The sequence below is a fragment of the Strigops habroptila genome, chromosome 4 (genome assembly GCF_004027225.2).
Source record: "Strigops habroptila isolate Jane chromosome 4, bStrHab1.2.pri, whole genome shotgun sequence".
Classification (NCBI taxonomy): domain Eukaryota; kingdom Metazoa; phylum Chordata; class Aves; order Psittaciformes; family Psittacidae; genus Strigops; species Strigops habroptila.
The window spans coordinates 14,611,370-14,627,936 of NC_046358.1; positions in this window are offsets into that span (position 1 = coordinate 14,611,370).

The following is a 16,567-nucleotide window of genomic DNA, read 5'->3' on the forward strand; positions in this document are numbered from 1 at the left end:
TGCAGTGTAGCAGCTGGGTATTATTTGTAAAGCTGAAAGCACTTGACTTCCCAGACCTTTAGAGCAGGTAGGAGAGAAAAAGGAAATATATTAAACATTCTGCCACAGACTTTACAGAAAGAGTACCAACACTCATGAACAGAAACAGAAAGAGAAACAGAATATTAAGGAAGGAGTGTTTGGGGGCTCATGGAAAGGGTAGGCTAAAAATAATTGCAAGACAAAGGAGATCCCGGGATCTGCCACGTATGACAGTGATTGTGGTGCTTCCTTGTCACTCTGTGAAAGCAAAAGGCACAGCCAGTCTCGGGTGTCTTCAGCAGCATTGGGCTCTGCCTTGATGGAGAAATGCAGCTTCTTGTAGGGATGAAGTTAACGAGGTCTGTGCTAAATATGGCTGGAAAGCAAGACTTGAATCATCTGAGAATACACAGATGGTTTCTAAAATGCTGATGATCAAAATATCAGGCAATGAATTTCTGGTCGTCTGAACCTGATCAGCACCAATAGCCCTGAACAGACATGCTGGTGAATTGGCACGTGCTCCAGGGCTGCAGCTGCTGCCTGGGATGATCCCACATCTGGGATATGCCTGCTGTCAGCCCACACCTCATATCCGTGTCCCTGCCACTCGCCGAGCTGTGCTGCTCGCAGGAGCAGGGCAAGCCGGTAATGAAGGGCTGGGAACTGAAGACCAGCAGCGTGAAGGCGTTTTTCTTCTGACACAGGCCCTCGATTATGTGTGACGGCACTGAGGTCATGTTAGGAGCTAAACAGAATGTACTTCGTGGTAGGATGGATCTGGAGTGCTTGTTCTGCCCCTTTGGTGTTCACAGAGCACCCAAGTGCTGGCTCATCAACACCCATGAACCGTTGAGGCTCATCTTTGCTTCTGTAACCACTTCTCAGAGCCGATGCTTAGATCTGAGTTGTGTTTCTGATATGGATTTGCCCCGAACTCAGCAAAACAGGGCTCTGCTTTCTGCCTGGTGTTTAAGGATGATCATCAATAGTAGCGCTCTAATCCCAGAACAGTGTTTTAAAGTGAAAACACCAGAGTTGGTGTGAACTATTGAAGCTTTGACTGGGGGGCATCTGGTGAAGGTCATTCTTAAATTGAAGCACACCCCTGCTCGATTTGAGCTGGAGCAGTGGTTTTTCATGCTGCAAGAGGTGCTCCTCAAGTGGATCTTTCTGTAGCCCAGGTTTGTGTCCTTGCTGCCCGTAACTGCCAGACTGTCTTGTTCTCTTGCATGAAAATGCCAAAGCCAATATAGAGCAGCAGCATACTGGAGGCACAATAACATAAACTGAGGTTGATCTTTGTGACAAAAAAGTACTCTGGTCCTCTGTTGTCGCTGCCTTATCCTGACACACGGGATGACTCAGGTCTGCCTGTGGCTGCTATAACCTTAGGACTCTTGTCCGGGTGACTTTTTCTGCTCCTGCTTGTATTTGCTTGTATGAAGCTAGTGCACTGGAGAATCTGGGCTGCTGGCTGTGCTTTCTGGGACTCACCTCTACCTTATCATCTCTGCCAGTGAAGTTTTGCCAGGCTTGAACAAAGGCATAAGATTATTCTTTGAGTCTAAACAACACCTTTGAATCTTTCATATCTTAAAATTATGAAGATTTACAACATTGGCCTTGTTCATCCCCCCTTCCTCCTGGAACCTAATGACCTTAGTCCAGGGGTTAAGCATTCTAGCCAAAATGAATGCTGAACACAGGCAGTTCCTGCTAGAAAACGGTCCCTGAGTGGAGCTGCCATTCACAGCTTCTGCTCTGTGGAGGGATTCCCCTGCCAACCATCCCACCAGGGTGGAGGTCGCCCCATGACTTGGGAAGGGGGAGTCTGGGCAGACCTGGCAAATACCTGGCAACCCACTACCCTGACTTGTTAGTCCCTACGCATGATTCTAAAGTGTCTCTGCAGCAGCTTTGGCTGGTGCTCTTGGATGGAAAGACAATCATGGGAACAAGCGTCAGAGAGCCATCAAGCCTCATATGCAATGCTTCTGTGGCAAATCCTAGCTGCTAGTCCCCTCCTGAGAAAAAGTAGTAGGTGTCTGCTCCACCTCAGGTAAACCCAGACTTAACCAGTTGGCTCCTGGTGCTTCCCAGAACTAGGTTTACTCAGTAAGACTCTTCATTTCTGCAGGACATTCCCCTGCACTGCACAATACCAGCTTCTTCAACACTAACAAATTCTCAATGGTGAGAACAACCAAAGTTGATGATAACCTCTGCCTGTGGATTATTAGGTTATGATGTTTTCTATTCATCAGTATTTTCTATTTCGAAAGAAACTATAAATAAGTGTTCAGAAAGTGCTCCCTGGTTAAATTAAAGATTATTTGTGATTACTATAATTTGAAACTTCTGAATCAACTCAAAAGTTAATCTTGACAGCTCTCTGGCTGATAAGCTCATATTACCCTTTGTTTGATGTAGCTATGTTTGAGCTAAGGATATACTCTTTTTAATGCAAACTGAGACCTTGGGGATCATTTCTGAACAGTTGATGATGTCTTGTAGCAGTGACACAGCCTGGCAGGGGATGGCTGAATGAGGAGCACTGTGCACCTGGACGGCTTAATAGCACTTTAAATGACTTTGTCTTTTTTTGTAAAGGTTACTCAGATAATATAGTTGAGAAGGAAGGCAAAGGCCATTGCTTAAAACTCCCTGCACTTGAAGCCATAGAAAAACCTGTGCTCCTTCATTGCACAGCACAGCATTACCAGCAGTGGACATGCGATTTATGTGTGCTGTGAGGGAGCTGGAAATTAAAGGTATTTTCTACTTGAAAGGATGAGAGGTCAGCAAAAGAAGAGGCTGCACGTGTGATTTGTCACTAATAAACAGCACCTTCTCCTCCAGCAATGCTTGAAATTAGCAAGTTCAGTTAAGGAGAAGCTGTAGCTTGGGTCATTAAAAAACGAAGGCAGCAAAGCTGGGCAGACTGAGGGATAATTGTCCTGGCATTTTAAAGATTACCTGAAAGTACCCAGGATATTATGACTGTTTGTCTACAAGAGGCTTTGTTCTTCTTCCATCTCCTTTGCCTTTTTGTATTCACAGTCTAGTTTGCTGCCTGCGTCCCTTCTAGCGCCAATTCATCAGGTCCTTGAACATTGAAATGACACTTGTTTTTCATGGAATTATTTGCAGGCAAAGGAAGGAAGGTTGGATCCTAGGTAGCTAGTGTGGGGAGGAGGAGCTCAGCTTCTGTTTCCAAGTTTAGCATGAACCCTGAAAAAATTTTCCTAACATGGAAATTTGGCAGGCTGCTCGTAACTGGGGAGGTATTTTTTGAGAGAGCAACTGAATAGCAGCCAAAGAAGGGTACAAGAAGATCTGAACAACGTTCCTCATGAATATTTTGCAATATTGCCCTTTAAAAATTGGGGTGGACTCAATTTTGCTTTTTTATATTTCTGTCACCCAAAGATAATGTGGAGACCTGGGCTTCTGGCTGTCATGCCTGTGATATCAAATGGAGATGAATGTTAAAAATTAGCTTCTTCAATAAATCAGGACTAGGCTAAGAATGTCCATTTTGCAGAACTCATAATACCTGTACCAGTGCTGGTCACCAAAATACTAATATCTGCTTCACAACACACTCTGGTGCTCTGCTGGCACAACCATCAGCTGCTCTTACAAGCACCCGTTGAATCCTACCTTGTACTGTGCTTCACATTAGTGCCTGCCCTTGGGAAGAGGATGAGCCACAGTAATACGGAAAAGTGAGTTGCTGTTTTTTCCACAGTAACTTTTCCTATACTTTGAAAAAAACCCTAAACCTTTGTAAAAATGTTATTGGGGGGAGAGGAAGTTGTTGGTTGGGTTTTTTTGGTTGGTTGGTTGGGATTTTTTGGTTTGGTTTTGTTTGGTTGGGGTTTTTGTGTGTGTGTGTTTGGGGGGGGTGGTGGTGTTTGTTTTGTTTTGTTTTTTCTGTGGAAAATATTGATCCTTTGCAGTTATTGTGTGTCCTGAGCTGGGCAGAGAGCATCAATAACAAAAACTTCTAAATCAGTGTTCAGGAAGTGCTCCCTGTTTAAATTAAAGATTATCCATGGTGACTATAATTTGAAACTTCTACCCTGGCAAATGCCACATATATCCACCGAGATGTGGAATGTGGATGTGCCATATGTACTGCCAGAATCTGACTTTTCAGGAACCCTCCATTAACTGTATATGCAAAATGTTAGTGAGGAGCCTGTTAAGTTGTGAAAACTCCTCATTTGCAACTGCAAAGTGGCTGGCAGGTATAGCCATATACCAAGGTGACAGTGTGGTTTTGAGTTGGCTGTTTCTTGCGTGTGACTGACTTTGACAGAGGTGGTGTTTCTAGCATATAGGTTAGTATTGTGCTTCCATGCTGTGAGGAGGAGGACAAAACCCATGCAGGGAGTCAGGGTGCTTGTAGGTGCCTCACATCCCTGGAAGAGACTGTCAGCGTGGTTTTGGTAGATCCCTTTCTCATCACGATCGTGTCCCGATTGCTTCAGGTCACTGGGAATGGGAGAACCCTCTGCATGACACCCAGGACTGGAAAGATGGCACATGCAGAGCTTCAGAGCTGGCACAAAGGGCCACGCTCTCACAGCCCTGCTTCCAGGACAGAGCAGCCAGTCTCAGGCCATGCTCTCCATTGGTTTAGGGCTTGCTCAGTTCAAAGGCAGGCTGCTCGAGTGAACCACCAAGTTCAGTTCTGAAACTACAGCAGCAAGTGGTGCAGTGCTAGGAGTTTTTAAATGAATGTGCAATTCTCCTTTTGCTTCATATCTGGTCAGCAATAAAATGAGAAATACATTCTGAAGACAGAGTTCTTCTAGCAAAAGCACTTCAAAGTCTACCTGGAGACAAACAGGGATGCATAATTTAAGCAGAGTGTTATTTCCGCACGTTATTGCATGCAGCCTGCTGAGGGTGCCCAAGGAGAGGCTCCCACTCAAGCTTCTGTTTGCAGTTTTATATTGTTTCCCCAGAACTTTCTATAAACTTATAAAGGGACTTCATTGACAGTAGGAAGATAAGGTACTTCCCAGAGCCTTAGAAAAGACCGAGAAGCCCAGGTTTTCAAAGTTTGCCTACCCCACAGTGACAGCTCTCATTTGAGGCTGTCATCATTATGTTCATTTTATTTCCACAGCAAATGTAAGGGAACCTGCAAACACTGCCTTTGTCTTTCCTGATTTTCTTTCTGCTGTCTTTCTTCTTCTCCCTTCCCTACCACACGTCCCATTCAACAGGCCATTATTTCAGCAGAACTGGTTGAAATCTTTGTTCACTGTGGATTCAGTCTGGGTTATTCCTAATCTTTTCTTGATTTTTTCAAACACATTTTGCTGTCTCATGTTAGAAAGCATTTTAGAGAACTTGACTGTGTTTCTAGACAAGAATAACCTGATTTCTACAAGACTTTCATTTTGAATCTCTGCTATTACATTTCTTATACTCTTAAGTTTAATATCAGCTTTTTCTTTTCATGCTTGAATACTCTATGACTAGAATCCTTTAAAACAGTTGAAGATTTTCAACATGAGCTAATGGTTTAGTTACTGAGTATCTTAAGAGCTGATAAATTTGGCTGTTCATTACTAGTTACTCATGGCATGGACAATACAGAGCAACGTTCTAATCACTGATCTGTCTGGCTCTGGGAAGACCTTAGAGCAGCCTTCCAATACCTAAAGAGGCTGACAAGAAAGCTGCAGAGGGACTTTTTCTGAGGCCAGTAAGACACTGGCATAAGTTGCCCAGAGAAGCTGTGGATGTCCCATCCCTGGCAGTGTTCAAGGCCAGGTTGGACGGGCTTTTGAGTAACCTGGTCTAGTGGAAGGTGTCCCTGCCCGTGGCAGGGGGCTGGAACTGGATGAGCTTTAAGGTCCCTTCCAACTCAAACCATTCTGTTGTTCTGTGAGATCCAAAGTAATGGAGAAGGAAGAGACTGTTTTGCACAAGGTAAGCATGTGCTGCAGCACTACTTTATCCTAGTAAAGCTGTAAAATAGGATTCAGCTGAAATGTGGATGATGCCAAGCTCTGTTCTGGCTTCCTACACAAAGACAAATGTTGTGCTACCCTCAGCTGTGCCTGGAATGTAATTCTCCTGCCTTGCCTTTCCTTTGTCATACCTTTACTAATGATATGGGTTTGTTTTGGTTTGGATTTTTTTTGCAAAAATCTCAGAAATAAAAACAATCATGAAAAAACCACCCCAAAATCTCAACTTGGATGATGTCCATTCTGTAAAACTAATGTTTATTTAGGCTTTGGAAAGATTTACATTGTTTTGTGCTTTCTGCTTTGAAAAACAAAGCTGAATATTTCAGTAAGCTGGGCTGCAATCTGCTCATGGTATTGGCTACAGAAGGGAAAAAACTGCAGTGTTCTGAAAATCATGGAGTGTGGGGAGCTCCTCAGGAAAGTTTATTTTCCCAAGAGATCCTATTCAGTTTTGCTGTTGCAACTTATTTCTAAGTATGCAGGGGTTTATCCTTTTCCAGCAGCCACACCACCAGTCCCCTCACCCCTAGAGCTGTGCAGATGCTGAGTGCAACCTCTGAGTAACTCATGCCTGCGTCAGCATTCCTCACTGAAGCCCTACACCTTCCTCCTTTCCATTTCTAAAACCAGGGCTGTCTCATGCATCAGCTCAGCAGAGTGTAAGTAGAAGCGACCTGAGAAAAATAAAGAAAGAATATCTTGTAGTCGGAGCTTAGAGAGGGGAGAAAAAAACCATGCAAGGCTTCCCGGAGCTATACAATCTCTTGAAAATAAAGGAACAGATTGCCATGAATGAATAAACTGCTTAAGACACTAATTCACATTCAGGAGGCCATAGAGCTGAGGGTACCACTGAAGATGACAGAAATGTTTCCCTGCAATTGTTCCTGCATTGTGCAATTTCATTTCTGAAGGTAGCAAAGACAAGGTAGCCGTGCTCTGCAAACAAACTGCTCAGCGCAGATGGCACCGAGCACTGCTGCCGGCAGTGAGATCCCAACAATGCTCCTGCCCACAGAAATTGTCCATGTGTTAGAAATCATAACGTATGATTAACAGAAGTTTAATCAAGTTTTAATCAATACATACATATATAGCATTCAGCCTTACTGATTTGGTTGATTTGTGTCTCAGGTCAGAGAGACCTAGTACCTAGGATATGGACATAGATTTATGAGACTATTCAAGCGATATCCCTATAAGGTAGTGGTTTGGAAGGAACAGTACTTTAAAGATTATTCAAGTAGAACTTTTAATTGTGTTAAGAAACAGAGTTGTATACTAAGAACCAGTCAAGGAGAGAGAGAAGAATACTGGCGCAAACACAATTGTTGGGATTTATCCAGGACCCTAAAAGGTAAAAAGGACATAGCGAGGAAGACGTCTTACTTCATCTGAGGAAGACTACTTACTTCATCCTGAGACCCCTGCCCACGACCACCAGGAGGCACTGCGCAAGCGCAGAACATATGGAAATGACTTTTATACTCATTATAATACGAAGTGGGGATGAGTCATGAATATGTATCAGCATATTGGGAGAGGCGATGCATATGTAATACTTTACAGGATAAAATGCGGGCGCGTTGTGACAGTCTTTGGAACCAGATTTGGGTGCGTACCCCTGGTTCCCGGGGCCTCGAAATAAAGCACCACATATAACCTCCTTAGAGTGGTTATGTGTTCATTCTCTCCGCTAACACATGTGCACACCAGCCTGGCTTGGTGCTTTGGCAAAGAAGAAAATATGGGAAGCTCAGGCCATAGCGATGACGGGACAATTAAACCTCAGCCTGGAAAGGAACAGTCTGGGCACAGTACATGTATGGATGATAATGAGTGAACATGTTGGTGTCCTTTTACTTACTCCAGTGTGTTTCTGCGTAACTGCAACACCTCAGGCCTGCTGTCCTGCAGTGCCACGGTGGGTGGCTGTGGGTCTGCAATGGCAACCGGCCTCACCAGCACTGGGCTCACGGGCAGCAAGAATGACCTTCCCTTCCATGCTGGTGGGAAATTCCCACAGCTCTCACACTAACCCAGGCACTGGCACATCTGACCAGGCACTACCTGAAGTGGGATATCTGCATCCTGGGGCAACATCCTCCCGCATCTTGGTGTCCCCATCTTGAAACTCCCCTCAGGAGCATTGAGTCTGCATTTACGCTCCCAAGGACTGGGTAAAATACGTCACTGGATACTGTGAATGTTTGGAGCTTACAATAATCTGAAATCCCGTTTCAAACAGCCCCTTATTTTATCTGAAACAGGTTTTCCAGATAAGCTATTACTATTAGCACTAGAAAAAGCTGTTTCACAGCACTTGCAAATGGTGATTTGATGAATTCCTTGAGACGTCAAAATGGACTGAAGATAAAAATCTGTGTGATAGAAACAACTTGTTAGGGAAATGTGAGAGTTACATTGTATTCAACTGAGTGAATGACAGATGTGCTATTCAGGCAGTACCTACTGGGCACATAGGTCGCTGCTGCTTTTAGCTTTTCTGTGTAAACAGGCTCATTCAGCAGAATAGCTTTGTGTCACACAGAAAGGAAATTACTAGGTCTTACTATTTAATAATAGTTCAAGCCAACTTTTCCTATAACTTATGCCTTTGCAATATCTAACACTTTGCTTGGGGATAATCAAGGGGAGGAGAGTTGCTCCTGGGGCTGCTTTGTAGTGAATGTTGATCACACACCGATTACTAGTATCTGTGTTTAGTGGCTCATTAACACTACAGCTGACACTGATGGGAGTTTAGGCAGCTATGCATGAGATACTTGTTTTGTTGTCTTTATAATGCTGACCTTGCAGCTCAGCCTCAAAGCTGGTGTTAAGAGGATGTCCTAGGCTGTTATGTTACAAGAAATTGGGGTAAAATATCTGGAATGGGAGAAAAGGTGTGTTGTTGGAGTGCTCACTGTTCATGAGTTCAGTTTGACCACAGTGTTAGGTGAGCTAAGTTTGCAAAAGGATGAAGTTGAGATTTATTCTATGAGCTCTACTTTAATGCCAGAAAAGCAGTGGTGCTCTGTCTAGCATGGTGTTTCTCAGTTACTATCTGTGGAGATAAGTAAGTTGTGGCTAGTGCTCTGCGGTTTGTTGGGCTCCATGGTCTCTGTGGATGCTGTGTTGCTCCCTAAGAAAACAGTCTGGCAAAATGGGTGATTGAGATTTGTTGGTTTTGATTTTTCTTTGTACTGGCTTGTGTAATTTAAGTACAAAATATAGATTGCTTTTTCCTGTGGCTTTTACTGTGATTTCTAATCGATAAGCTGGCTTCTTTTGGGGTAGGAGGTGTGTGGATTTAGCTGGAACACAGTATGATTAATGAGACCCTGGTAATAGTCTTCTTGATACTGTCTGATTTGGAAAGGTGTCATCTAGCAGCAGGATAGGGGAGATTATTTACAAGAGATAAGTTACTTGGGTGCTTTTGGCCCATAGTGGAAGCAGTGGAGCACTTTGAGTTCACAGAGGTTCAGGACTATGAACCATTGTGTTGTCCTGGTGCATGCACCAGGTCTGCTGCAGCTTGTGTTAACACTATGGATGCAGGAGCAAGCCCAGGGCATGTATAGATGTGGGTTGCTCCTGAATCACTTGGGTAATGAGGGAGGAATTCAGCCCCAGAGGTAATCCTGGAAAGCCTTCGTGTTCAGCAAAAGCAAACAGGCTCTTCTCTATGTAGCTGAATTGTTTTACTTTGGATTGGTGGAAATCATTTCTCCTCTGCTGAAAAGCCTGAGTAGCTAACAAACTTTAGAGACCGTGAAGTCTCTTTTAAACAAAACTCAAGAGCTGCTGCAATAGATGATGCCTCCTGTCACGACTGAAATACATGACACCATGCTCTGAGAGATAGCTGCTGGGGCTTGGAGGCTGCCTCATGGGTGAAGGGCCAGAGAATCGGGCAGATTCTCTCGGGACAGGGTGTTGTGTGGGGACTCTGTTCTACCACAGGAGAAGATAAAAGGGAAACCTATTGCTCAAGAGTTTCCCCTTTGCCTGGGCAATGCTACTATGAGCAAAGCCTTTGTCTGCACTTACTCTTCTGGGCTCTCTGGTCAAGCTCACTGTTCTGGGGAATCGAAGATTCTGGTGAGGAAATAATGGAACCAACAAGAATGAGTCTCTCCTTTACTTTATTACAATGGTTAGAGTAGGAAAGGAAAAAAAAATGCTTAAAATGGTTAAAGAGTGTTCAGGTTACTTATTAAGTTACATGCTTACCGACCCCGTTAAGGACCCGATGATCAAGAGACCAGCTCCGAGATACATCGTAGCAGGAGGGGTGGCAGGTACTACCTTGGCGGGCACCCCCGCGGAGGCAATGTGGACCTTGGTGGTAATGAGATCTGCCTCCCTTCACAAGTCCTGGGCTTTTTTAGTTAAAAGGTGCTGACTCGTCTTGGCTCAGGAGACCAGCTTGTGCCAAGAGGAGCGGCCTAGTGACCTATTTGGCACTAGTCTGAGTTTGCGTTCTGAAGCACAGAGGGTCTTTTAGGGGTCGGCAACTTCCGGTTACTTCCTCCCCTTCCCTCCTCTTCATCGCTATCTTCATCCCAGTCCAGCGTCTTTGTCACTTCTAAATGTCCTTGGCTGCCTTTTATGGGCAACACTTGGCTATGGTAGCTGGTTACAACATCCGCTTCTGATGAAAATGATGAATTCAGCACAGCTCTCTGCTCCTTCTTAGTTACAGTTACAGTTACAAGGCAGAAAAGCTCAGGATGTACACTTTCAAGGCAAGAAAGACTCGGGATGGGCCATCACGGACCGTTAACTGTTGTGTCCCTGGACACACTCACATAGGTGCTTTCAACCACCACCTGAAGACTTTGTCCTGAGACCTTAGACTTGGTTTCTCTTGGTGACCTAGACTCTGTAGGGCTTCTTGAGGTTTTCTCAAAAAAAACCCCAACATTCTTTCATATTAAAATTAAATTAAAGCCATGCTATTTCATATTGAAGTCCTAATTAAGACCAGTCATTGACAGCAGGAAACTAAGAAACAACATGAGAAGCAGTGTTTGAATAGGGTAGTCCTTTCTCTGGCTCTTATTCCCAGCTTTCAGCAGTTACTGGTATGAGGATTTCTTGGCTGTTGGATTTAATGCCACCAGTGGACCTGCCTTACACAAATATCCCCAAATTACTTCTGAATCCATACATTTCTGTGATATCTGATGGCAGTGAGTTGCACAGATTTTTATTATGCATTAGCTGAAAATACATCTGATTTGTGTTAAACTTTTTTGAAAATCTTTCTGCTGTTCAATCTCCTTGAGAGTGGAAGACATTGTGTTTAACTGGAATATTGAAGTCACTGAAGAGGAAGAGAGCAAAGAGATATGTGGTCCTGCAAGAGATGGTGGGTCGGAGCTGTGCCTTTTTTCTTAAACCAAGTGCATGTGAAGCGCTCTAGCCTGACTCTGGAGGATATCCAAGCAGTGGAGTAGCTATTTTTGTTAAACTGTTTTCCTGAACAGCTGCCTACTCGTGAGTGCCCCTCTGCATTTACTTTCTGTTCAATATTCCTTTGGTAATAGAACACAGTTGCTTAGCCTTGGATTAAAAAAGGAATTAAAACCCTAGCGTATATGCAGGTCTGAGCTTTCTAACTTTTTATTGTTGCTGTGTGTAGTTGAATTTAACTCCTAATTACATGGTGTAATTTTGCAGACTAGGCAGTGTTGATACTTTAAAATTCTAAACCGCAATTTTTAAACAAGGCTGTAGAACTGCTTTGGATACAGAAAATACTTGGAGTCTGTACTAGCTGCTTTTTCAGACTAGTTGCCCTTCAATTTTAGCACACTCTTCTGTGCCCAAGATATTAATATTTCTATGCAGGGAAATTTGTACTGGTACACAGGTGCTGGAACATAAAATGCTTTCATACAACATCTAAGGATTTGTTCATTATGTCAAAATTAACACATATTAAGATCCAGAATTTACCTGAATTCAACATTTACAAGCAGAGTCTGATTCTCTTCATCACACGCATATTAATATTTTTAGTTTTCCAGTTTGAAGCTTTGCTGTCTCCAAAGAACAGGAAGCTCAAGATACGCTTTAAGGTATACTGTCTCATTATGGAACATCAGGTTTGTTTGGCAGGACTTGCTCTTGACAAATCTAGCTTGGCTACTGCTCATCACCCTGTGATTTCCTGGTGCTTGCAAGCTCTTGTTTGTGTGTGTCTTCCAAATTTCTTATGCCTGAAGCTAGGGTAATCTTTAATCATACATACACACCCCCCCTTTTTTTCCCCTTAAGATATTCATATGTTCATGTCATCTCAATTACACAAACATACACTAGCTTATAATTATTAGTCCTGGCAAATGTCTGTTAAACATATCTGTTGGCTGCATTAGTTCCATATTTAACGGAAAATGCACACTCTTGCAGTAATGCAAGAATATGAATATGGCATGTGCACAGTTAAAAAGGCACTTTGTCCTGTTTCTTCATTTTATGGCCATGTGAAGCTGAGATGTGCAAGGTGTAGGTGAGGGCAGAACTGAGCCCACAGTTTGACACCATGATCTAATCTCTCCATATAAATGGCCTGTCAGGTTAGTTATGTGATCAGCTATTCAGACATGATAAGCTGTTTCTTCACTCCTGTTCGCAGCTAGGTAAGTGCTAAGCTTAAGGAGATCACTTTGTCATGCCACTTGGAACTGCATATTATTTTCTCACTTTCTCTTGAGTAATTTCTTATAAGTTTCCTGCTTATCTTTGAATAGAATAGCAGCTACTTTGGTCATCCATCAAAGCAGAGCTCGATGACATTAAGTTTTACAGTAATACTGGCTGATTCCTGGGAAGAATAGACATCGGCAATCCACAAAGATAAAGTTGTCATCACTGATCAAAAACCTTGGGAAAAGTAAGCGATCCTTTTTCCTGCTGTCAAAGCCAGAATTAAGGAGACAGTAGGAGACATGTAGCAGTATAAATAGCATACAGATACAGTGGCTTAGTCTTTGGGATATTAAAAGCCTTAAAATTCAGAACACTGCTCCTCAAAATCTCTACAAAACTAGAGCTTTCTCTATGGCTTGCACACAAAGGCAAAACTTTTTTGGTTTTTTTTTTTGGTGCTAATATCAGGCTAATTTGTGCAATAAATTATTTTAGACTTTTGACAAATATTCCAAATTTCTTGTGTTCAGGGAAAAAATGTCTAAAAGACAGAAAATGGCTATCCTTCAAACTCCTCGTTTTCCACCAATGTATGTAACTTCTCTTCCCTCTGCACATCAGTTCACTTGGAGATGAGTGCTTCTATTAGCAAAGTGAAACCTGTGCCCATTACACATGTGAAACCAGCTCTCCAGCACTGCTTATGTTGAGGTTCTGGATTAACAGGAGTGAAACCAGCTGCTGCCTCCTGCCACCTGAATGGTTTTTCTCTGCAAACCCTCCTGGGCCCTGGCTTGCTCTACAGATAACACAAACCCATGCCTTTACCCAATTTCATAATGAAAATATATCGCAGCATTAAAACAAGAGGAGCAGGCAACTTGTATCACCTTGGGCAGGAGAGGAGGGTGCTTGTGCCCCCGTTCCCCATCCCCTCTCTCCCTGGGCTGTACCTGGTGCTCACCCAGCCAAATGATGCGGTGTCTGATGGGTCCAGCTGCGCGCTGCTGTCAGAGTAGTGCAGCAGGTCAGAAGTATCCTGCCAAGAGAGCTTATTGTCAGAAACCTGCCACTTCATCAGCAGTGAAGCATTTGGCAGAAACCTGTCAGTTCTGAGGAATTGAAAAGGGAGCTGGTAGGGCTCAGGGAGGGAAAGGAAATATAAGGTCATTGTGTTGAGTCTATTTTGTCACAAGCAACCCCAGTGTATATGTACAACTTGGTTCAACTTGCATCCTAAAAATAGTTTGATTGTTCCCTGTATCCCTGGATATGTGTCTGTGTTTCAAAAGCTAGTTGTATTTAGTTTTCAGCCTTATATTCATGCCCACCAATGCTGACCTTGCTTTTCAACCTAAATACAACTATTCTGTACCTGATACATTTATACAGAGCCGTTATACATGCTGCCAGCCTATATGTTGCTCATCCACATAAACTTCCTCTTGTATGAGCAGGTCTCCACTCCCTGATCACTCCAGCAACTGTTTTCTGGCCCTGTAATTTTTAATTCATCTTTCTGTGTGGATCCCATTAAGCTTGATGTTAAGCCTTATGAACATATGATGAGCTGCATAGTCCATCTATGAATTCAAATGCAAATGTAACACCTTGTTCAGAGGAGATTTGGACTTCTCAGAGGGTAGGATTAGACTTAAAAATGAGCCTGACAAATGAGATATGTGTTTAGGGTAAAAGTAAGAATAAATTTAAGATGATGTGAGACCTGTGTTTTGGCTAGAACAATCAACTTCACAAATTGAGGATGGGTGGTAAATGTAATGCAAGAGCAACCTCGTCTAGTGGAAGGAATCCCTGCCCATGGCAGGGGAGTTGGAACTAGGCGGACTTCCCTTTCCACCCAAAACATTCTAGGAGTCTATAAACAGTACGTACATCTCCACATATAATGCTGGTTGTGTCTTCAGGTATCTTGGAGCTCATATGAGGCCTCAGAGAAGGTCATGTTCCTTTGTGCTGGGTGATGAACCAGGTCACAAGACAGCTCTCTGGCAGTTGTGGAGTCAAAAGGGAGTAAGAACACCATCAGAGTTATCAAGCTGCTGGTCTCAAGGAGTCATGCACTGTCTGGAAGAGGGGCATGTCTTCAAGCTAAAGTTCTGCTTAAAAAGAAGTTTTCAGAAACACCAACATTTTGCATTATGGATTCTCTAGTTATAGGGAAATGCTGGAACAACTTTGCCAGATTAGCTGGTACATCTGCAAGGAAAAACGTCTTGGCTTCTTACACCCCAGGAGTTGAGGGTAGGAAGAAGTATTTTGCTGTCTCATGTGAAATAAGTGCATTGTGAAGATGGGATGGAACCCAAAGGGGATCCAGCAAAGCACAACATACCTGGTAATCAATCAAAGACCCCAACAAATGTAAAAAAACCTTAAGTTTTCCCCACTCTTTCAAGTTTTCCTGTGATTCACAAGTAGCTTTCCCAGTTTATTCCAGAGAGCTTGTGTTAAAGTGGGTATTTTCCAATTTTGTCTAAACACACTTTTTCTAGCAGAAATAGTCAACTGTTCCACCTGTTTGGTTTCTGCCTGTATCTGCAGCAGGTAACCATATGCTGGGCAGCTCTGAATAAGCTTTTTCAAATACTTACACTTGGAGATTTAAACAATTTGGACAATGAATTTTCAAAGCAACATATCTTTGAATATTTTTAGCTCTCCAATAAATAAAGCATTCCAGATTAAAGATGTTATTCAAGACATTCCAATAGGTACTTATACTTGAACTTTTGCAATTGTCTCCTAAGTATTTGACAAGGATATTCATGGTATGTAACCTGCTTTGTCTCCAAGTGAATGAAATTCAGAAACATTAGGTTGTATAATCTACTTTTACTTAAAGAAATTGAATAATGGAAGCTGTTTCTTCCAGGTCTCTGCATCCTTTCTTTCAGCTCACAACAGAAGAAAACAGAGGAGAGAAATCCCAAGCAAGAAAAATCCTCAGAGCCCAAGGACCTTGGGTAATGTTTTCTTAGATTATGCTGTTTGTGAATACAGTTAAAATGGAAAAATCTAGCTCTTCCAGAGACCAATTTTATGTGAAACTAAACTTTGGTCTGCAACTCTCATTGTTTGGGGGGGGGGGGGGGGGGAAGGAAAATTTACACAGGAAGTCCAGGGAAGAAGGAGGAAAAAGTCAATATCAACATAAATCAGAACTGTATTTAAGATAGATCTGCAGAATGCTGACACTGTTCTCAGTTTTAAGTTAAGCTGTACAAAAGGCACATTCTTAGATGCAAAAAGGGATTGAGGGAACTGGTGATAATCTGCTTGATAATCTTCTTAAGATGTTGATAATAAAAAAATCTGTGGTGTACATTGACCAGAAGTTACCATCAGCAAGATCTAGGGAAAGAAGTAATTTTTTAGAATGGTAAAATGAAAATTCTCATGGGAAAAGTGGCAGAAAGTATTTCAAAAGAATAGATATGTGGATTGATCTCCCATCCCCTGCTCCTCCCTTGATATTATAAAATGCGTTTGACATGATCAAAATGAAGAAGATCCCATCTTGGGAACGAATTAGGGCTGTAGCAAAGCGAGGACAGGGTTTGATACTGCAGTCAAGAGCTGAAGATTTCTGTTACATCCTAGGACAGGTTCCTCAGTCAGGAGTTGTAGAGGTGCTGATAAGAAGTCATGTTCTCCCTTTTACTCTACATGTGGCCAGAAGACAAACAAGGAAGTCCCAAGTCTCTACTTGTGCATCAGGCAGGCAATCCACAAGACTGGTGCAGTCTCTGTGAACTGCAGAAACAAGACATTGCACCATCCATGGGCAGATAAACTGAGCTGTCAGACACCAGATAGGTCCAAGTCTGAGATGTTGGTCAAAGGGGCAAAACCAGAAC